Here is a 24,194-nt window from a genome sequence, read left to right as displayed (position 1 = left end):
AATAAGAGTCTTGATGCCTATACTTTTATTTATTTAAATGTAATATAAACACAAATATTAAGGATTTGAAAAATGTTAGTAGATATTCTTTTCCTTTATTGTTCCTTTTTTTTTTTTTCTTTATTTTAGTGCAAAAATTCTTGTTTTCTGTTCAGATGATAAGATGATATACCAAATATGGACATATAAATCCTGGGGAAGGTTTTTCTTTAAGCTTTTGTGAGACTGCCTTTTCAATTAAACTTTTCAAGTGAAATTGTGTGGGCAATTTTATTCAATATATCAACAACTGAATTTACAATGTTTAAATTCAAATCATCACCAGTCAGCAGTCAGACTTTCTAAGAAACAGGAGAAATACAATGTGAGTATTCATATTCATGTTCTTAAAAATAATAATGTTGCCTGCTACTTAGAATTACATGTATTTAATGCTACCTGATTCATCTAATGTGAAAAAGAGTCTTCCCATGTTTCCATCTCAGGCACTTCAAGCTGATTATTTTATAGAAGACAGTAAATGCTTTCACAGTTTCAAAGGCTAATTGCTTGTGTCCACAACATATAAAAATAACGACCAGATCACTTTGAAGTTTGAAAGAGTTTGTAGATTGCTTTGCTAATTTACAGCATTCCAGCCATGAATGCTCAGGCTGTACTAGTCATATATTAATACAATTTTAGGTTTCTGGACAGAGGAATTGAATTTTTTTTCAAAAAGTCATAGAATTTCTTTTACTTTTTGTCTATGCTAAAAAAGCTAATCAGGAGGGAAATATTTATCAGGTGAACATCGTATTTCACGAATGTGTAAGTGAAGTTACTATGTGAATATAGGCAATATATGAATATCCCCATATTCATATATTGCCAATGCAACATTCCAGTTGTTTCTTTTGGAATGAAATCTGCCTTATGAAAAGGGATGTAAATGAAGCCATATACTTTCACAGCACTCTTGACTGAAATGATTTCTTGAGAGAAATCTTCTAGCAGCTTATTACGTTAATTACATGACATCTTAAAATATTTAATCACTGTATACACTTCCTTCTCTTCCTTATCCCTTAAACATAACTGTCTGCCAGAGGATCAGTGTCATGAGCTTGGGGATACCATGAAATACCTTTTTAAAAAACATGTTCTAGCCTTCTCCATAAAGAACCATATATGTTCCCTGGCAAATCAAAGGAATCTGCATATGAAGCATCCAAGACCAGAATAAGGCTCCCACAAAGTTTTTGTTCAGTAAGACCTGCTTCATTGTTCTCCTAACAAAGCAGAAGGTGCTGCTTGAAAGAGAGGAATATCAGTTCAGACCTCTGTGCAAAAGGAACTTTCTCAGTGCATAGTAAGCTGTAAATATAGGTACACACTAATTTAAGTGCAAATGGAAAACTGTGAACAACTTCAAGAGGGGTTGACTTGTAGGAGAAGACTTGGTGGCATTTTAAGCAGTAGATGCTCTTTGAGAAAGGATTGGGAAAAAAAAAAAAAAAAAAAAAACAAGGAGAGTAGACACAACTGAGAAACACAGAGAATTAAACACGATTTAATGTACTCTTCTGTTTCTTTACCTGATGCTAGAAAGAAAAAGCCCATCTGAGATACAGCTTATTGAACTCTGCTGATTTCCCTGCTATTCCTGTTCATATTTCCATTTCTTAACTTTCAAAAACATATGGGTAACTTTTCATACTTGTGCATGGCAAAGTCAAACCTTACAGTTTATCTCTTTAATCTTCATAAGAAGTATATGTTCAATAGGTAAAAAAAAAAAAAAATCAAAACAAAAAGTAGTTCTCCTCAAAAGTACATTTGTGTCTTGCTTGGTTTGAGATTTTGGAATACTCAGAAGTCTAGAGTGGAGTGGAATCACAGAACTTGCTCTGAAATAAATGATTTATTTTGCAAAGCAATACTGAACCAGCAGGGTTGTTATAAAACATGTCATTTCAAGTTCTACAGCATTATAAGAGCAGAAATACTTTTGTAATGCACATTTTTTTGTGTGTGTATTTTAATTTACAGCTCCAGGTGTTGCTTCAGATTATCAGTGATCCCCTTTCTCTCTAATCTTTTCCTCCTGACTTCTACAAGTGCTGACTGTTTGGCAAAAAAAGTGGATGGGGAAACGGGGAACAAAAATAAATCAAAGAGCAGAGCTGGCATTCCAGCCTAAGAACATAGAAGGATTTTCTTATAGCTTATGTGAAAGGTGACAAGTTACCATCTTGACAGCACCTCAGATAAGCTCTGTAGAATACCATCTTTAAAACCAGTTTCAGGGAAGTTCTGTCATATTCCCTTGGAAAAACAAACAAACAAGCGAACAAAAAAACAACAACAAAACCTACCCAAAACTAATTCTAAAGTGTGGGAGTGAAACTTGCAGCAGAGCTCCATTACTCAATGTAATAATTGTTACTTTGAACATCTTAAAAGATGCTTCTTTCTTTCTATGCTTATGTGTTTCTGTACTTATGCTTCTTTAACTTACCAGCGTTTCAAATGCTTAAAACTTATGCAGTGTCTCTTACAAGGAAACATAGTAACCTCTGACAGATTCTTAAGTGAATAAAAACATAGTTTCAGGGAAAGGCAGTAGCTAAATGCTGACAGAGTAGAGACAAAGAAGCAAATAAGACTTTAATATTGAGATGAATATGGTGATGTAGTAAGTTTAGTGCAGAAAAATCAAGGTCCACTGGTTAGTGCTGATGTTGCCTTATCAAGCTTGGAGGGAAGGAAAAAACTTAAAATACAGCTCATCACCCACGACCTAATTACAACTGTCTGGAATCATTTGTATTTAGAGCAAGGGCTACAGAGCCACAGCGAATTTACTTAGATAAACACACAGCCACGCAACATGTGCTCAGCTCTGCTTGCTACGGGTTGTGGCATTCTTCTGTTATAGCTGTTTGTAAGATGAGTTAAATTAAGCTTGAAATTGCATGAGAGAAGTCTGGCGCAGGGAAACCATGCAAGTGCTCAGGCAACAAAGCAGGGTAGCACAAACTGCAGCTTGGTGCATAAGATGGTCCCAAGCTGCCTTACCTCTATACACACTAAGGTCTGTGAAGAAAAGAAGCAGAATTACGTCATTCAGCAGAAATCCTCAGTGTGTTTGCCCGCTTTTGTCCTCCTGTGTTAACTTGTCTGTAATGCATGTTTGGGAGCGAAATGGAGGGATGCTGCTGGCAGACACTGTATACACACAAATAATGGCATGGCCAGTGGCAAGGCAGTAATAACAGGGCTGGTCTCCTGCCTGCTGCAGAACGGTTGATCAATAAGCTACATTTATCCAGAAACTCTAGACAGGATATATTGTTTATACTGGATATGCTGTGCCCTAACCATAGACCTCATATGGCTATAAACAGTTTGTTTGGCATATGTAAATTTTCTGAAAAACAGACCATTATTTACAGGTATATGTAATAATAATATCATTACTGGATAGCAGAGTTCATTGGTCATAGACTACAGACTAACATAGAGAGTGGGGTCACATAGACTAAAACTAGTATCTGAATACATTACTTCATTGGCAAAGTTATGTAAGCCATTTTACTTTAAATCAGCCTGATAATTTTTCTTCAAAGGTTTTCAAAAAAAAAGAAAAAAGATTAACAAATGACAATTACATCAATGCTGGAAGGTATTCTACCCTTGAAAAACAATTTTGGATATATATTTTAATGAAATAGTATTTTTAACTACAACATAAAAATACATGATTTTAAAACATCAAATGAAAACTTAACCTTAAAGTATGCATATGTATGAATGTGGTGTTTGGAAGAAATTGCTATGCTTGTTGAAAAGAACTTCTTGTCTTCTTCAAATCTTTTTGAGATAATCATTCTCAAACATTAAGTCTGTGGTAAGAGAAACTTCTTCCTGAAATTTTAAAATGTCATAAAGGATGAAAATGACCACAAATGCATTTCCTCCTATTTTTTATTTTTCAAAATGAAAAATAATCATTTCCTTGAGGTGAATGTGATCCAAACCGAATTGATTAATATGCAGTATTTTGCTTGTTTCATTATACGTCTAGCTCTTCACCGAACCTGCTATTCCTATGACATTGTCTGCCTCATTTTTAAGATTAGGGGTTTTAGAACCCTTCAGATAGACTCTCAAGTAGCTGTCCAGATGTATTAAAACCTTCAGACTTCTTAAAGTTTTCAACTCCCATTCCAAGTCTAGACGAATTGCTCGGACACGCATTTTAGTGCCTGCATAGTGACTAAGCCTCTGTTTAATTGCAACAGGTGCCCTGCTCTCTCTTCACGAGCCAGGCCCTGAAACCTGAGACTTTCCTCTAGGAAAGTTGTATCTGAAATTTAATTGAGGGTAGAGCACAGAGCTCAGTGCATGTGTGCATTTGGCACAGATAGGCCTCTATACTGCTTGGTATTGCAGCAACCTTTGAACTTCTGTGTCATGCGTGTTAACTATTCCATCTTGATACTTTTATTTGATGTTGCAAGCAGCAATTAAAAGAAAGGGCAAGACAATTAATTGTGAGATATACTAATCAGTTCTGCTCCTTTGCGTAGCAGTCCTACAGCTTGTTCTATGGCTAAGAAGGAAATCAGTTTAGATTTTCCTCACAAACATGGGTTAAAGAAGCAGTTACACGAGAACAGTCACAGGGCAATAATGGGTAATCAATGGCCTGGTAAAAATGATAAGCAGAAAATGCAAGATCATCTTGTTACGCTTCTCCTTTTTTCTCATGTTTCTCTCATACCATTGAGGAAGACATGTCAAACAAGACATATATGATATCATAAGATGTAAGACAGTAATTTTCAAGAAAATCTGCTGAAAATAATCATCTAACATTATTTAAACAAGGTTAGTATAAGTTTTGAGACTTTGACAAATTAACAGTAACTCACTGATGGTTTTCTTAAACAAATTTTTTCTTTTTTTTTTTTTAAGATTACCTGTGAAAAACTGACTTCAGTATTTAAAATTAGGCAATGTCTGTCTGATTTCTAATATGAAACATTATAATTGTTGTCTGCATGTGGATTTAAATCTCTGTTCCATTTACTTGATCCTTAGTATTTTTCATATCTTTATATATATTCTGGCCTTCCATATATATATTCTGGCCTTCCATAAAAGCCAAATTTCCTTCCATAAAGTCTCTTATAGGCTTATTCTTTCACAGCTCTAAAGATTTCTGCCATGTATTTCCTCAGAAGTCATACAAATTTTTAACCTAAAATTCAGTCACAAATGCAATGATAGAATCTCTTACAATAAGGTACCTTATTGTATGAATATCCTTTAATCTCTGGGCATTTTTAGAGAGCAAAGCCTTTACGCATTCACACATCATGACACATAAAAAAATACTTTGATCTACAGCCAATAAAAAAATCATTTTAATTTTTAGATATTACTGTGAGGTGAATTTTATAGAAAATGCTTATTCAGGGATGGCCAAAACAATTTGATCAGAAAAAATGAGTGTTTGAAAAAAATCTATGTGATACACTTGCATTTTATTAACTAGGAAACCTGGGCTTCATCTTTTCTTCTACAGTACAGGATAAATAATATATTTTAACGTATTCTCCTAAATCAAAATTCTGACCAGCGGTAGGGTTATGGATTTTATTTCATCTTGAACCACATAACTCATTCTCATGCATTAGATCACAACTGATTGGAAAGCTAGGCTTTATCAGGCTCTGAGCCAATTGAACTGAATCCCAAGAAAGTGCTAAGCTTTGACATGTTACCCTTCAAAAGAACGAACAATATAAAATTAAAATTCTTCTACTGGATTTGAGCAGTTTACACTACTTGAGAACTAATTACTATGGGCACATCAGACATGCAGACTGGTCTGTTTTCCAGACCACTTGTTTTAAACTGTTGATTGTAGATTTCAAAAACTAGGAAAAAATCTTCATAGAGACCAGTTATCTAAATTTCTTCACTTTACCAACAAGCACGAGATAGAAGACAATAGAGCTCTGAAAGTCATTCTTCTGTTGTTTGTTTATGACAATCTTTAATTAGATAAATATGCAAAAAAGAAAAATCACACCTCTATTATCTCCTTAATTGGGAGTATGATAGGTAGTTATTTGTCCATATCTTCACAGTTTATCATATGAAGTTCATCTTAATTTTCTTTTTTGTTGTTTTGCTTTTTTATTTAGGGCTGTTCCAATGCCTCTCTTATGTCCAGACCTTCTTTCAAAAAGTACCTTCTATAAAGCTCCAGTAGCCAAAGATTAGGCTTTGCATTACAGAACTCAAAAGCTGCAGCATATGACTGGAACTACATTGTTAACCAAATCCTAGGCTAGGGCCTACTGTTACTCTTCCTACTTCCTAAGAGTTTGTCAACTACAGCACTTGTGTAAAACACAATGCACTCGGGAGAAATTTGCAAGAGGAAAACTAAAAAGACAATCATAATTAAGGTATACGAATTACACTTGGATAGTCATTGATAGTAAAAATGAGACTATGTAATGCACAGGATAGAGCTATTAAAAAAATGTTTCTGCACTGTAATGATAACTTGATGCAATAAAAAAAGCAAGTAATATTTGGAAGTAGAAAAAAAAAAAGAAAGAAGAGATAGCATTTTATTTATTTATTTATTTATCACCTCCACAGCTGCCTTCTGGGCTTTCTGTTCTCTGTATCCTTTATACCATATGGAGTACTAAAAACAGATATCTGTAGCCTGCCACTAAAACCAAGTGGTTAGGGTATCACTTTGGTAATAACAGTAATATGCTAAGTTAAAATAGCTGTTCTTATTTCATTAGGTTGCAACTTCCTACTGTGCTGCTTCTCCATGCAATGAAATAGCAAGTGAGATTCACCTGCCATGAATGGTAGAAACACAGACCTTTCAGTTTACTAAGCCTCATGTATTTAATGATCAAATAAATGGATTCCATCTTTCCCATCTGGTATCCCTGACATGTTTAGAGATTCAAACAAGCTTCAATAGACACTACATGCTTGAATGGTAATTTCACAGAATCACCGAATTAAAGAATGGTTGAGGTTGGAGGGGACCTCTAGAGATCTTCTAGTCCAACCCCCCTGCTCCAGTAGGGACACCCAGAGCACATGACACAGGGTGACATCCAGGCAGATTTTGAAGACCTCCAGAGATGGAGACTCTCTGGGCATCCTGTTCCAGGCTCTGTCACCCTCATGAGGAAAGAAGTTCTTCCTCATATGGAGAAGGAACTTCTTGTGTTTCAACTTATACACATTTACCCTTGTCCTATCACTGGCCACCATTGAGAAGAGCTCAGCCCCTTCCTCCCTACACTCTCCCCTCAAGTACTTATGCATATTGATCAGATCTTTTCTCAATCTTCTGTTCTCCAGGCTAAACAGGCCCAGCACACTTAGTCTTTCCTCATACAATAGATGCTCCAGTCCCTTAATCATCTTTGTTGCTCTCCACTGAACCCTCTAGAAGCTCCACATCCCTCATACTGGGGAGCCCAGAACTGCACCCAATACTCCAGGTGTGGCCTCATCAGAGCGAATTTATGTTATCTGACAGCAACAACAAATCAGAGAAGTAAGGAGAGTCCCCAACCACAACACTAAAGATGCAGTTTGTCCCACCCAGTTTTGATTATCAATAATGTAGGTGTTTACAAACAATCATATTTTCTGTACTCCACCTTCTGTGCTTTTCAGAAGCAGAAACAAAATAGTTGCAACAGCATCTGTGTTTATTAAACCATTATTTCCAAAGTTATGAGCATAGGATACTTGTGCCTCTCAGTGAATAGCAGTAGGATGTCATTATGAAAATAAATAAAAAGAAAATCATAAAGACTAAAAAATTTTATGCCATTATTTTCCAGAGTTACAAAGTTTACTGCCTCCTGTCACTCAGGTCCTTTACTCACTGGTGTTATACTTCATGAAACACACACTTGAGATAGTGGAATGAAATGAATGCACAGTACAAAGGACTTTTTAAAAAAAAAAAAAGTTTATTTTCTTTTCTTCAGATGAGTAGTTCTGCTTTGGATCAGGGACCAGACCAAACATCTCAGTGAAGGAAGGCACAACTGTAACAAGCATTTCTTTGCACTGTGTGTACTTCTCATCAGGACTGCAGAGCTGGCAGATATTATGAGAGTGGGGCTATGTTAATGAATATATCAATCAGGAGAAAATGAACTGGAAGTTTATTGTAAGAGGAAAAGCAACAAAAAGACCCTAGAGTGCAGCAAGAACTTAAAGGATTGTGTAAAATCACGCTAAGCAGAATGAGATACAGAGAAAAACTAGAAGGAATATCGCAATGGACTACAAAATGTCGAAAATCCTCATCTTAATGATAAGCATAATCCAATAGATAGGAATTGTCCTTTACAACCATGGCATCCTCTGTTTAAAGAAAGGAACACTAAAGCTTATGAGCTTTACTCTTATAAAAGCTATGTTCTATAAAGCTTACAAGCATGGTGTCTGATATGAAGATTAAAATAAGTAAAAGACAGATCACAGAAACACCTATAATTAATTTAAACAGGTGTATTTTAAAAATTTTGTGCATAATATCTCTGCTCACATCAAATTCAGTAGTACTTACTCAACTTTAAACTTCACATATAACTTTGAAATTCTTTCTCCCTCAGGAAATATAACATAAAAAAGTTTCAAAGTGTTGCATGCACAGCTGTACAATATCTGATTTTTAAAACTACTTTCTAGCTTATAATTTGTCTCATTCCCTTTCACTATTCTGTCTCTAAAACCTAGTGTACAAGCAAAAGATTGAGAAAAACCTCATATTGTATTGATGATTTTTGATTTTTGACAGATCAGATTTTTTCTATTGTTTTTTTTTATGCCTGTTTGTAAAGCACTTTTTCCATTTTTTTGCAAAGTTTGGGGTTTTCTTTTAATATTTTTTGCAGAGTTTTATAGAAAGCATGGCATGCTAATGGACAGTAAGGGACATAATGACCCAGGAGATCCCTGGCATGTAATGCTGTTGACATGCTTTTCCTCTTATAGATTGAACACTGCACGAGATTTATGTCATGCATAATTTTGCCATCAACTGCTATTTTGCAAACTGCTATTTTGCTATTACTTAATAATCTCCCATTACTGCAGAGTCCTAGGGAATCATCTACATATATATAGTCCATAATTTTATGCACTGGACATATTAAAAACAACTTCATGTTGGAGATAATGAAGATGCTTATGAAATGGGTGGAGTGCAAATGTGGAATACAAGGAGCTAGTCTGTGAGATCACACGTTGGCCAAGATCAAAGGCTTGTTTTAATGATAAGGAAAAATTGACTCATCAAAGCTTTGTTTAAACTTTATACCTACAAAATATCAGTTAGTTTATTTCTACCACAAGGGGAAAAAGAAAAAAAAAAGAAAAAGAAAAAAAAGAGGAAGGTGGAGAAAAGAGGGGAGAGAGGGAAAGTAGGGGAGAGAGAAAAGTGGAGAGGAGTCAGAGAGAGAAAAAGATGGTGATGAGGGGGGGAAATCTCTTTGGGAACAAGAAGATAATGAGGCAGAAACTTAGATAAGTACAGGGTCTAAAGTGTTTAGCAAGATTTTCTAGCCAATATGGAGCTGTTAAGAATCCTAAATTAGAAATGGAGAAGACTGTTGTAAAAAAAAAAAAAANAAAAAAAAAAAAAAAAAGAAAAAAAAACAGCTTCATTGCTTCATTTAACACCCAGACTGAGAATACTGGTCTGCTCCACTTAGGCAACGACACCAAAGTGAAGTGAATAAAAAGTCTGTGCAGCTCAAGGGGCTGACTTCCCTAACTCTGATACTCGCATAGCACAACTGTTACATAATTGAGAGGTACATATTGCATTCCTTGGAGAGACAAGGGTGTTATATTACAGAGGAGACAGGAGATGATGGTTCTGCAGGGATCCTGTGACTCCGAGGCTGGCTTTTGGCTGAATTTCAGAAAAAGTACCAAAGCAAAGTGTCTTCAGCAATCTTGTTTACTCCTACACCCAGGAATGTAGGTCTAGAAGAGAGTCTGCATTTGAATTGTTTATGAACTGCATATGATCGGAGAGGCAGGAGTTGGCCTCCGTTTCAGAGAGTCAGCCATTCGAGTGGGTGGTTCAATCAGAAAACAAAGCAAGGGAAAACATGCATAAAATCTAAGCCTTTTCCATAGTTTAGACAGCAGGATAACATTCCATTCTGTCATAAGGACTGTGTTCAGCAACCTACCCTCCACCCTCTTTAATCTTGTAATTTAATTTCCTCTTGCTGGTTTTCTTCCACATACAGTATAGGCATATCTGTGTTTAATACTATACATATTTAATAATCTAAATTAAGATTATTAAGATTAAAATACATAAAACTGATATTCAGCATTGTACAAATATTTGTGGTTTAACTAAAGATGGTATATACAGCACAAAACTGGAACAAACCTGCAAGATGACATGGTCAGATGGTTTCCACTATCTGGAATCTACCAAGCACCTCCTCAAGTAAAAAACTGATCAGAGTACACTGGACATCAGTGTCCCCTCTATTTTCAAGAAACAATGCACTAAAATTCAATAGAATTGGCATGTTAAAAGAGACACTGCCAAAATAGCAAAAGGATGTTCTGATTTATCAACTCAGTGCAGCATGTTAGGAGGACCCATCTAAACTACTAATTCCTTGATTTTTGTAACATGATCCATCTTCACTTCCTGTCATTTTGTCTCCCTTTTCCTTTTTCCTTTTCCTTTTTCTTTCCTCTTTTTTCTTTCCCCATCCCTTCTTCTTTTTCATTTCCCTTTCATTTTTGGTCTTCTTTCTTCCTCGCTCCTTATATTCTTCTTTATGACTCTCTCTTTCACCATCTTTTCTTTTATGACCACCTTCCCTTCTATCTGCCTCAAATAAGTGGTATTTCACAACTCTGTGACATATTCAACATTTTTTAAATAAGTGTGCATCAGAAACAGCACTCCTCATTCTTGCAGGAAAATATATTTGACCATGGAAGTTCTCACAAGCTGTAGCTAATTGACCTCCTTCTCCTGTATAGAGTCCTGCTTAGCCATGGAGACTTAACACCAGTATAATTCTACCTGGTGTGAATCACAGTGGAGTATTCAGGTCATTCAAAAACCATGCTTTGTCTTTACTATGTAACTAATAAGAAGGCATTTTCAGTACTTTGTATTTACAAGTCTTTAATATAGCAATAGAAGTGTTAACATTAAAGGGCTTGAAAGAGAAGGAGGAACCTTTATGTTTCATAGACTGTGAATTCTAGAAGTGAACAAACCAATTGGACCTTGTCTAAATTATATTTCTCTTGAGGCAAGGATCCAAACCATTGGCCTGAGAGTGAAGACAGCCTCCCTCCACTTTGTAATACATTCTTGATGAATAAGAACAAAGATTGATTAAAACCTAAGGTCACATCATGTATCTTCTAGTAATTCAAGATCAGGGAGTTACCAAGCTGCTTTCAAAAATCTAAAGTGAAAAGGTTTCTATCTGTGGAACATCGATCTGTGTCTTAATTTGGTCACCAGCAGCGCTGTTTTTAATATCGTATTGATGACTGAGCTTTCCTATTTAAATATTATTTAGAGAAGACTGAATAGCAATGATCCAAATGCATATACTGAATCTAAAAATCCAGACTTGAAAAAGGTATAAGGTACTAAAGAGATTACATTTAAATCATGGGAAGAGAAAATATCCAACAGCAATGCCAGAAATATTAGTGAAAGTGTAGTCCTAAGTGTACTAGCAGCAGAGCTTGAACTAGAATAGTTTCTATAAGTGAGTCTGAGTGCTACAAACCTTTTTAAGTGCTTGCTGCCACTTACAGGGTGTATTATGCCTAAGCAAACAAAATGAGTGATAATGCTCCTGTCTTTGCTGACCTACATAACAAAATGTACACTTGCCGTGTTCCAATCAATTCTTTTGCTACCCCAGCTGCCTCTTCCATTTGCAATCAATGAGTTTGCAGATGAATAGCTCATTCCCTTTTTGCCTTGATCAGAATGAATATGGATTTGTTCATGAATTCAACACATTTTTTCCTGTAAGGCCAGACGGAAGGAAAGGATGTTTCTCAGCTTAGCAAATTGCCTGCAAAATGTTAAAAGTCTTCTTCCAGTGGAAATCAAAATTTGTGCTTTATTATTTTAATTAACTCTTTATCAGGCATTAATCTAAGATGCAGAGTTGGGTTACAGAATTCTCAGATGCATCTAGCATGTGATGGCTTCAAATTTCATAGCACTCGGGATTTGCCTGTGATAAAGATGGGACACTCTTACAAATTGTGGGGAAAGTTAGTCCTACATATGTGGTGTTAAGGAAGAAAATAGCAGTCATTGACAAGCCCTTGGCAAGACCGTGTATTGATGACAACTTTCCCACATTCCTTGTTGAGCTATCAAAAAATCTGTTTTTTTTTTCCTGTTGTTTTGTTTGTTTGTTTTTTAGTTTCCATCTTAGCAGTTTGCAGCTTTAAAATGATTGGGCAGAAAATTTCAAAAGTAAATACATTTTTGAAGAGTCAGTTAACAGTCAGCATTAGACACCTTAATCCACATTTAAGCATTTGAATATGCCTGACCTGGTTTTCAAAAATGCTGAGCATCAACAACTCCCAGTGTCATCAGTTAGTTAGTAAACAGCTACAAAACAAACAAATAAAATCACCCAAACAATATATTAGATGCTAGTACAAAGCACTCTGACCTTAAAAATCATCTTCCTGCAAGGCAGGAAAGTTTTCTTTTAGTTATGTACTTATGTATTTTTTACAAGGCTTCAGTACACTTAGAGAACAGATGGAATATTCCCTTGCTCAGTGAAGGGGTAACTAACTAAATGCAGACACAGCCACGTAAATACTGGCTCTTAGCACTGACAACATACTATATTTGAAAGATATTTGTAACATGTAATGATTAATGGCCTAATCATTAAAGTTAGTGTTACACTAGCATCCATGCAGAAACCCAACAGTGGTACACAATTTGCTTAAGTATTACATAGTTTTCCCATAAAAATAACATCAGCAGTAAGCACTTTTAATTAGGCTGTACCTAATCCATGGGTGGAAATTGAATTTTAGTTGTGCTCATCAGTCTTGAAAACAAGAAATCCTTAATGTAGTCAGAAAGCCATTAGGAAGACATGACAGAACTTGAATCAATTTGATGATATTCCACTGTGTGTCATTCTTTCCATCCATATTAAGCCACAGTAAGATCAGTATGATTCTACTGATTGTAAGGTTAACTTATCCAGGTCATGGTTTTTATAAAGGCTTAAGGATATCATACCTAAATAACTAAGCATGTTAAAAATGTTTTGTACAGCCACCGAAGTCAGAGGACATTCAAAAGTATAAAGTAAAAGATGCCGAGAGTGAAAGTAAGAGTGTTCTTATATTCTCTGTACTAATCAGCTAGAATTTCTTCTTTTTTTTTTTTTTTTTGCAAGGTAGTAATTTTCATTTGATTTCAAATGAGACTTTTTTAATGTTGCCATCCTCTCTGATCATACTGAGACCTCATGCCCACTCAGTCTTTTCAAGTGCTTTATCTTACTTGTTATGCAAACAATTTATCTTTTTTTTTCCTCTTTTTTTCTATTTCCAAGGTAGCATTACTGTACATAATCATGTGACACTTAGTTGGATAATAATATGACACTTATTAGCACTAGCATGGTAGCAAATGCAGACAGTGAAAAGAGAAAGTTAGCCCAAATGATAACTTCTGAGTAATCAGGGTTCTTCTCCCTTGTTGATGCTGACATGTGTGAAATAGTCTGCCTTCACTTGAGGTGCAACATGAGAGTTTCAGTGATAGTTTCCATGTACATGGGGTAATCTTTTCAGACTTTTAATGTTAATACTAATCATTTCATGGTCAGCAACTATACATTTAAACAAGTTTCCAGCCAACTTGAAAGTCTCTTTTCATGCTTAAAATGTTATTCAGGAATGGTATTAAACTGCACGGACTTAAAATACGTGTTTGAATTTCTCTTATTATAAGTTCTGAGGCTGCAATACGCCACAGTCACTTGGGTTTATGCCATGTAGTAAATTTACAGAAAAATAAAACTAATAATCCCAACATACCCCATTCTGTGGTGGCAGGAAGAGTATGTAATACCTCAGTTCCCGTGTGTGATTAAACTTCATAATCAAATGTTCACATTTGTGGTATAGTCTTCTAAAATGTTCACATATGTGGTATAGTCTTCTAAAAGCAATTATGCCAGATCCATACCAGGTTGAGACAGAAAAGCAAAGAAAATATACTGCATTAAAATCAGGTATTTTTGCCATGTTTAAAAAAAAAAAAAAGAAAAAAAGAAAAAAAAAGAAAAGGCTACATGGATTTGTGAGACAGCATCAAGCATATGTAAGGTTTTTTCTGACACATTTTTCTAACCATATCCCAGAACATCCTTGATTCCTACTCAGTCCAGACGTATTGGAATTATCTGCAAAATTGTAGCAGTGTAAACACAAGAAGACATTTCTATTTTTATTATATTTCCTAAAATGGTTTATTTAAAATAATCTAAATTTCAGATCTTAGTTTACTAATCTCTGTAAACATTAGGAACTGTAGATTCCAGGAAACATCTCTTCTGCTTGAAAGAGCATATCCTTCTGGTACTGAAATAGTAGTATAATTTTATCTTATTCAATCTGAAAAAGATACAAATATAGATATGACAAAGAAAAAGAAACTAGTAATGAGTTGGAGAGAAGAAATTGATATATTTTGATTTTATGTGTTTATAAAGGGTATGCTTTGTAAACAATGCCAACAAGTGCCAAAATCTCACAAATAAGATGAATTCAACTAGCTCTCTAAGAAGGGATTTCCAGAGTAAAGAAAATTGACATCAGCCATGGGCAGGACACAACGCAAAAAATGTTTTTTCTTTGGCAAAACATTTCTAGAACAGCCACGTGATGATAAAGACAATATTCCTCAGGAACAGATGCTTTCAACCAAGGATAAAAAAGACTAGGTGTCTTTGCATTAGCCACTGAAGTTTAAACACACTGATCAAATTCCCTACAGGATATTTGGTTCAGTCAGCAGTAAGAATTTGTGAAAACTTTAAGACAGATGAAGTAAGTTGTTGGAGTAAAGGCACCAGAGCTTCAGTAATGTCTTAAACTTAAGGAACAGAACAGGAAATTTAGGGAAGGAAAAAGAGTTCATTACCCACTTTATCTCAAGTGTTCACCACAGATACAGACCATATACTTGTTATGTTTTTCTGTATAATCCAGTATAGAGCAGGGGCTGAATGCCATCAGGTATTATTGCATTTATTCAAAGCACATTCTCTTTAAACAAACAAACAAACAAACAAACAAATAAATAAAATAAAAAAGAGAGAGACTATCACACTAAAGTGTGTAATTAAGCCTAATTGCCTAATTGCTTTCAGTGATCTGCTACAGATGGGGTTCAAGAACTTTATAATAGGGACCACTTCTTGCCTGTATTAGTAAGAAGCTGATGGACCTCTGTGATAGGCCAGGTTGCTGAGTTAGGTGGTTCATAAATGGCCAATACTCAGCATGAAATAAGGACATTTATATGCTATTTAACATACTATTGCCCTAGTGCTACTAGTCACTTCAAGATCTTGAAGTCAAGACCTTTCAAAATAATTTAAGTATTTCATCTTCTTTCTGATCTTGTCATTATTATTACAATCACCTAGCCAGGTAGTTTTTAAATCTAAAGTAGACTTTTCCTCTGGGTCAGCTCTTTGAACCCACAATCTGTTTTGTCGTGATTGCTTGTGTTCTGGTATTTCCCTGATCCAACCTTATTATCCGCCATCTCAGCAACTGAATAAGCATTTTACAAGTCTAAGTAACAGTTTCATATTGGAGAATTATTTTTACTGACTGCTCATTTCAGTCAAGTAATCATTTCAGAATCTGTTAATGATTGTCTTCCATCTCTTTATAGGTAGAGCACAGGGCACAGTGAGTTTGAAATGTGTAAAATGCACACAGGCAGCTTTTAGATGTAAGATGAGATTTGTCCAAAAGAATTAAGGAAACCACAAAGCCACAATCAATGTCATAAAAAAGGTACAAATTAACGTTAAGCCCTATAATTACCTTACAATTTAAAGTCCTCATATATATGCAGATAATATACCTTTGTAATGTGGTTGAAATGATATTTCTGAAAATAGATGCTTTCTCCTGCCATCTGTGATAAGCCTGTTTGTATTCCAGCTTTCCTCCTTGCTTAGAAGCCAAAATAAATAAAACAAAAAAAAATGTCCTGAAAGACACTGGTAAAACAACCTCATTTCATTAATTTTCATATCACATCATTTTCCCATGTCAATACATAGAGCAACATTCTCTTTCTTATTTTTAACCATAAATTTATGGTAATTTTATCTCTTTAGCAAAAAAAAGGCTTGCTTTGCCTCACAGAGTAATAAAATGGTGGAGGTTGGAAGGGACTTCGGGAGATCTTCTGGTTGAACCCCCTGCTCTGCTCAAGCAAGGTCACTTAGAGCATTTTGCACAGGATTGTATCCACATAAATTTTGAATATCTCCAGTCATACCTGTGTTTTTCTAGCTCTCTCATCCTCATGGTCAAGAAGTTTTCCTCATATTCAGATGGAGCTTCCTGTGTTCAAAGTTGTGACCAGGGAACCCTCAGCTGAGAGATGCCAGGGTGAGCACCTTTGTCCTTTTAGTCCAGCACCCAGGCACACCTATGTCCGAGGAAGTCCTAATGAGGAGGTCTCTCAGGAGGTTGGTTATCACCATTACATTAACAGACTAGAAAAGACATGCAGGACACAGGTAAGGCTTTTGAGTACATATGCTTCTTTATGTATTTGCCAGAAGGACTTGCTGGAGGTGTTAGTATATATCCTATTTTACGACCCTACAGTTAGAACTTTCTCACTAACTTCTGCACTGCAGAGTCTTTTTCCAACTGTATAGACACCCTGATCTGATACTTTTAAGTAGGTAGCAGTATACAAAATAACCAGCTATTTAAAGTTAGATATAGATGGATGGACAGATAGACAGATATACAGACATACCACGACTGCACAGACTTCTTATGTTTTGAGTAGGATTGATAAACACTGGCTGATAGTTCATTTTGTTACACTAATTTTTCTAATCCATATGGAAAATTTAACAAGTTTTGATGGGTCATGGATCATTTAAGATGGATGTGCTAGCTATACTTTTCCTGCAACAACGTTTCTTTTTTTTTTCTTGTATATCCTTTTTTTTCACAATAATTTCTTATTGTCAATAAGGACAAAGGAAGCTATAAAAAGGATAACAGTAAAGCTGTACTACAAATAGAGATGAAGAAACATTTGAAAGAGAGAATAAGAAAATCTGCCCACCTAAGTTTAATGGTTCAGAACACTGGGACTAAATATAAAGTTTATTTCTGTCCCTCCAAGTTGTGTTTGCAAGCTGTTGGGAATGACACGTCACTGTCTTCTGATTTAATGGATGCTTTGTAACTAGGACACTACAGTGTCCCTGAGTCCTTTTATGACTAGGAAGTCATTGTGTCCCTGAGCTGTTTCACCTTCTTATGGAGAGAAATAACTGCCCTAAAACAAAACAGCAAGATTATCATGTACAATATGTACTGGATGGAAAATATTTCATTTCTTTCAAAATTGCTACTTTATTGCCACTGAACTTTAAATTTAAAATGATGAAAGAATAAGAAATATACAGTCCACTAGGACTTTGAACATATTGGTCACTCATTAATATTTTTAAACATTTTGGAGCACTGAAAGAATATTTCACCTTTTCTCATTAGTTAGAGTTTATGTAACAGCTTTGTCTTTCAGTTACATTTTATTTAGACTATGAAGGATATATTCAGTTTGCTTCCTCAAGGGTCATTTTGTTCAACATTAAGACAGATAGTGCTATTAAAAATTATTTTCTTTGAGAAAGCTATTGAAGTCTTCTGTGAGTTTATGAACAATACTAAAGTTGTATTTGTGTGAGCTTGGAAAATAATATTACATGTAAATAATAAAGATAAAAAAAAAGAAAAAAAGATGACTGGAACTCTCACGTATCAATGTTAAATTAAGCTTTTCTCAATAAAAACAGATTAAATCCAGAAACTTTAAAATTATATTGGCAACAAAGCAACCACTGTGGACTCCACAAGAGCTTGTACCAACTGCAGGAATGCAAAATTTGGAAGAAGGAAAAAAACATATTAATGTACTAGTTACAAGCGATTGCTTTGAGAGACAGCGTAGTGTCCTAGCTATTGTATAAACACTAAATCAAACTATGCTGCATTGTCATTTTCAGCAGTTTGCTGAGACTTGGAGAGACAGAAGTAAGCAATTTGTTAGAGATAGTAATCCAAACTGTAGTTTGTGAAGCTCTATAAATAAGTGACCTAATAAATAAATACCTCTTTTTGATTTTTTTTTTTTTGACCAATTGGCTTACTCTGTAACACAGAGTCTAAAATAATTAATATTAATATAATTAGACTGCCAGGCCGAATACTATTATTTGTTTGCAGATCTGCTTAAGCTAGCAAGACTGCAGCAGCTAAAATAGCCTTCCTGTCTAAACAACATAAAAACACGGCTTTATTTGGATAGGTAAATGCAATTATGCTTGGCAAAACATGAACACAAATACTCCGTTACCATACATAGCCTTCCTATTTTGTTCTTGTAATAAAGAGAAAAATTACTTTCATACAAAAATTTTCACATAACTGAAGACTAATATTAATTTAATTGAATATTTTCTATATAGGAGTACTGGCATGAGCATTTAGAAGTCCTGGTAGGAAGAGTAAATAAATCTAACTTTATTCCTTATACATACTTTATCTTCTGTACAGAAAGGTTAAGGGTCTTAGCTTACTTGACATTGATTCTCGCCACTATGTCTGTAAGTATTTGTATATAAGACCATGAATGCATGTTCATATATACATATAGACATACGCAGATGTGTTTGTATATATCTATATTTATGCTGAATTGTCTGATGTCATAGAGTCCTCTTTATTTTTATATCTTTCAAAACTTTGTATAATGTGCCTTTTGGAATTTGCAACATGACAATAATTAGATTTTTTTTTTTTTTTTTTGGCAAAAAAACACAGGTTGTAATCTCAACCATTAAATAGCTTTAGCTTATCTTTTTGCTTATATGCATATAAGCATATATTTACTTATATGATATTTACTTCAGTAATGCTACACTGACCTTGAAATTGTCAGGGGCCAAGGACACAGTATGCAAGTCCTTCCTTTTTACAACATCCACATGTGAATGGGTGGAGGGACAGTAGGGGAATAACAAAACAATGTGTTTTGCATGGATACAGGTCTAATAAAACAATGGCAGCATAAGAAAATGGCATCAGATTTTGAATATGATAGATTATTGGACAGCTGAGACTAGCGGACAGACAGGCTATAGGAGAGGAAAGTCAAATAATAATAAAAGGTTTTATGAATAAAAGTTAATTCTATTTTTTTAGATGTAGGTGGGATTTATTCTATAATTTCCATGCTCAAGGATATGTGTAGTTTCTCAGCTACCATAGCTATCAAGGTGGAGAGCAGATTCTAATACAACTTTTAAAGACTTTTACTCTTCATCTAACTTCATTTGGCTAGGTCTAAAATAGCATTGATGTAAATAATGTGAGAAAGATATTTTCCTACAATATACAATGCTGTCAAAAGGGAGAAACATCGTAAATCTTTCAAAACTTTAAATTCTATTTCTTGCTTGAACTGATTACTGAACCAAAGAAATTCAGAAAATGGTATCTTCTGGTATTTCTTAGGTAGTGCCATAAACAAAGTTACATGAAACCTGGCAATTCCTAGGGCACTTTAATGGAGATATGTTGACACTTGATATTTACCTGATAACCTATATGTTGACAAATACTTAGAAAGACAGACCTATGAAGAGTTATTGTGGTTAAAGAAGATTGAAACAGGGTAAAACTTCCATTTACCTAAATGAGGGTGACAGAGCAGGCCAGAGATATTGAAAAAGCACAGGAGAAGTGAGATGAAGTCTGTCTTGGAGCAAGGAGAGGGAGCTGGGTCATTCTCTGCTTATACTGTAGCTGCTGCATCAGTACAGAAACCTATATAGAGAAGAAGCTTAGGCAATGTTGAGTGTACAGATTCACCAGCTGATGCTGTCTGCTTTAGCATATGTAGATGGAGAGATGAAATCTTGCCTCCTTTGTCTTGCATTTGTATGAACACACATACTCCTGACCATAAAGTTAAGAAATTTTAAATGAAAAAACAGTAAAAAATTAAATTTAGCACACTAAATGGAATCACGACGTGAATCCTCTGTGAGGAAAACAAGTCGACAAATCCTGCTGGGGAAAAAAAAAAAAAAAAGACAAGATTATAATCTTACAATTTTAGTTCTCCCCATATCTACACATTTATTCATTATTTAGCACACATTAAGAGCTAGGCCATTCTTTGGAACAAGAACTATACTGTGAAACATTCTACCTATGCCTGCTTTTTCTCTTCCCCTATTACTGAGGACTTTGGATTTGGGGTACCACATGCCTGCAGAATTAAAATGACTCAGTGACCTGGTCCAAGTTTGAAATTCAGAATTCTGCCCCTCCTTACACTACCTGAGGCTGAGCGCCCATGTGTATGGCTGTCTGTGCGTCTACCTGTGCTGGCACGTTGGTGGGTTTGTGTACGAACAGGCTTCACTGGACAACCAGATACTCTGACCTGATACAATAATATGCCAGCCCTAGTCTAGCTCTGTGTGTAAGCACAATGCCTGGGTTAGTAAATTGCTCATTTCAACTGAGCTTCTTCTCTTGGGAATAGTGCTCCTCTAACATAGCTTGATGGCTGCTGGCCAGTTGATGTGTGGGCAGGTGCCTGTGTCCTAGATATGTCCTAGATTCGCAGTTTTCTTCTTGACAATAATTCAGATGTTACCCCTATAGGTATGAGAGGTAACTAGGAATTCTTTTTTACTCTTTTTAAGTGAACTGGATTTCATTCCAAATTTAGTTTTCTCTCCAGAAGCAGCAGCTTCTTGACCCTTAGAGCTGATTTATGCTCTTGCGTTGACCTCAGGGATTCCACTTTCTTCCTAGTCTTCAGAGTTCTTGGAGGTCTTGGTTTCTGACATTAACATTGCACTCAGTATTATTTAATTCCATCTGGTTCCTGGTGTCATTTGGTTCTTCCTCTCTGTAGATACTGTACAGTGTAATGTTCTATAGAAGGGCTATTTATTGCTGTCTTGTAGGATCGAGGAAAATCTGTCTAGTAATCTCAAGAAATTCATTAATGCCAGTTGGTGACTGTTACTCAATTACTTTGTCTCTCATTATTTAGATACTTACAGTTTTACATTTTTGGATCCAATTCTATGATCTATTAAGAGCTGAAACTCTTCTTTGAGACTTAAGAGTCATTCTTCAGATGCTCTGGCACCTAATAGTTTTGAACCTTAGAGCTCACCACAATCATTCAATTGTGCCAAATCACTTGTTCAGTTTTTAAGACTATGCTTTTCATATAAAAGGAAAAGATTTCACAGCTCAGGAAAACATGAAGGCCTGGAAAGTTAGTAGCTAACATTTTATTTCCAAAATATATAATTTTATCATTTTATAGCCTAATTTTAAAGAATATCGTATAATGTCATGGCACCTTGTTCAAATAAGTTAATAAGTTAATAAGAGATATTAAATTAGTCTTACACTTTCAGAAATATAATTTCAAATAATACATAGCATATAGCATTATCTTAATTTTACGTCAACTACTTACTCCTTTTGGGTCATGTTTTCATATCAGATCATGAGGCAAAACAGGCCTAAAATTCATCTAGTCTAGGCTCCTGTTAACGCAGATTGTAGGATTCAGTCATGAATTCTCCATAGCATTTATTCTATTTTGATTCTAATAAATGGTGTATGACTAAAACACATACTTTAGTTATGCTTAGAAAGAAGTTGTGAAAAGTCTTACTGAATTTAACAGTCATAGCTACTGTCTTGGGTTTAAGATAAACGTAAGGAATCATCAAGCTCCTTTGTACCATCATGTAGCTGAAACAATAGGCATCATTAACCAAAATCTAGGCACATGTGAAATCTCAAGTATTTGTACTACACGCCCAAGATGTTTGAAGGAGCTTGATGTAGAGTGCTTGCACTGCTAAAAAAATAAAAAGCAGTTAAAACTTCACAGAAATGTCCAGATAATGAGCAAAACTCACCAAGCAGTCAGGAAAACTCTTACAAGTGTGGCTGAGTGGCAAATAGATGAGAAAAGATTTGAATAAAGTGTTGTGTAAAAGGGAATGAAAAGACTAGCTGGTCTGTTTTTATTTTCACAGGCTATTTTTTATTCATTCTTTTTAAGTGAACATCAATGCATGGAAGAAATACCAGATTCCTTTATGCATTGCTCCTTTTGGTAGAAGCAAACAACTTCTGTACATGAAGTAATGACTTGAGTTAAAAAAAGAAAAACCATACAGCTGTATAATCTTAATGCACAAGTGCAATGGCTGAAGTTTCACTGTGGAGTCACAGTAAACTGGAGTGAGCATTTGAGCCAGGTACTTAGTACAGCCATTCACCCATTTTTACTAAACCAAATATTCACATAAAAGACTTTAAATGAATTTCCAAGTAAGTTCCATCAATCTACTCTGCCATACTTGGAGGTGCTAGAAACATGTTGTTTCCCCCTTTGATGGTGGGAGTAGCTCAACAGATGGGCAATCAAACATAACTGCGGGTTAAAAAGAGAAAAGTCAATAAAGACAAATGTGCACAAAGGGCAAAGCTGTTAGCAGAAATTTATTGATGTCCTTCAATGTCTTGTCCAAGTCTTGCTCTTTATTGCTCTATTTCTGTCCTTACAGGAAGGAATCACTCAAGTCCACAAACCAAAAATAAGTAGAGCAGCTACCACCCAAATCTCCCCATTTCCCTCAATTCAACAACTGCTTTTTGGAACATGCTGCTTTTGTCAAGTGAGGCTATGATTTAATTCCAAAGGCTTGTCTGTGAGTGAAGAAAGCTCAGCCACAGCAATCAGCAGTTCACTTCAACTTTCGGCAGCCCAGGCAGAGTTAAGCCTCTGGAATTGTTACCCCCTAAAGGAAGATAAAAACCCAGGCAAGGGAATTAGTGCGAACTTGCACCATTAAGCAGGCGTGTACACCACTGAGAAGGATGCCTGCTCTCTTACTACTGCTATTTAATATTGCTCTGAGCTAATCACTAAGACAAAAGGAAGTGGAAACAAGAAAATAAAGGGGATTAATAAAATTGAGGTAGAAAAAATATGATTTTCCTGTAACAAGTAGCCCAGAAATATGTATGTAAGAGTTTAAAACACACCAACTATATAAATCTTGCACAACTATATAAATCTTGCAAACTCTTGCAAACCAATGTAATATGCAGGATAGTAAGAGGTTTTTTTGTTTGTTTGCTTTTGTTTTTTTTTTTTTTTTTTTTCCTTCTGGCTCTGGCAATTTGTTTGAGTTACCTTTTATTTTCATTAAAATGAAAGGGAGAGATTTGTATTTTAACTACAAGGTGAGGGATTGCTACTGGGAATTTGGGGTAGTTCTCTCTTCAAACACAAGATCTGGACACTGAAATGTATATTTCTTTAATTCTCCTTGCATCTTGATCCTAAAGCCAAAATCGAGGGACATTTTCAAGATAGCTTAAAGACACTCAAACCTCATTGACTTTTATTATGATATTGGTGTCAATAACCTTCATGTCTATTAAAAAGCTTCACCTAGAAGTTTCAAAATCCCAAGCTCTGAGGCTTCACTTATTCGTGCCTTGCTGTTACTGTTGCTTGTGTGTCAACAGGGTCTGGACTATTAACCTAAATGATCTTACTCACACATTTTAAAAATAATATTTGGCATGGTTTATTTGTAATAATTGATATCATAAATAGAGCAGATCATTAGGGAGACAAAGGAAATAGTGTTTTTATTGACCACATGGACAGAATACATACATTTATTAATTTATTCCCTGTCCAAAATTTAATTTTCAGATTTATTTTATGGTCT

The sequence above is a fragment of the Nothoprocta perdicaria genome, unplaced genomic scaffold, assembly GCF_003342845.1.
Source record: "Nothoprocta perdicaria isolate Ctin4 unplaced genomic scaffold, notPer1 scaffold_53, whole genome shotgun sequence".
Lineage (NCBI taxonomy): Eukaryota > Metazoa > Chordata > Aves > Tinamiformes > Tinamidae > Nothoprocta > Nothoprocta perdicaria.
Note: the sequence above shows the minus strand (reverse complement) of the source record.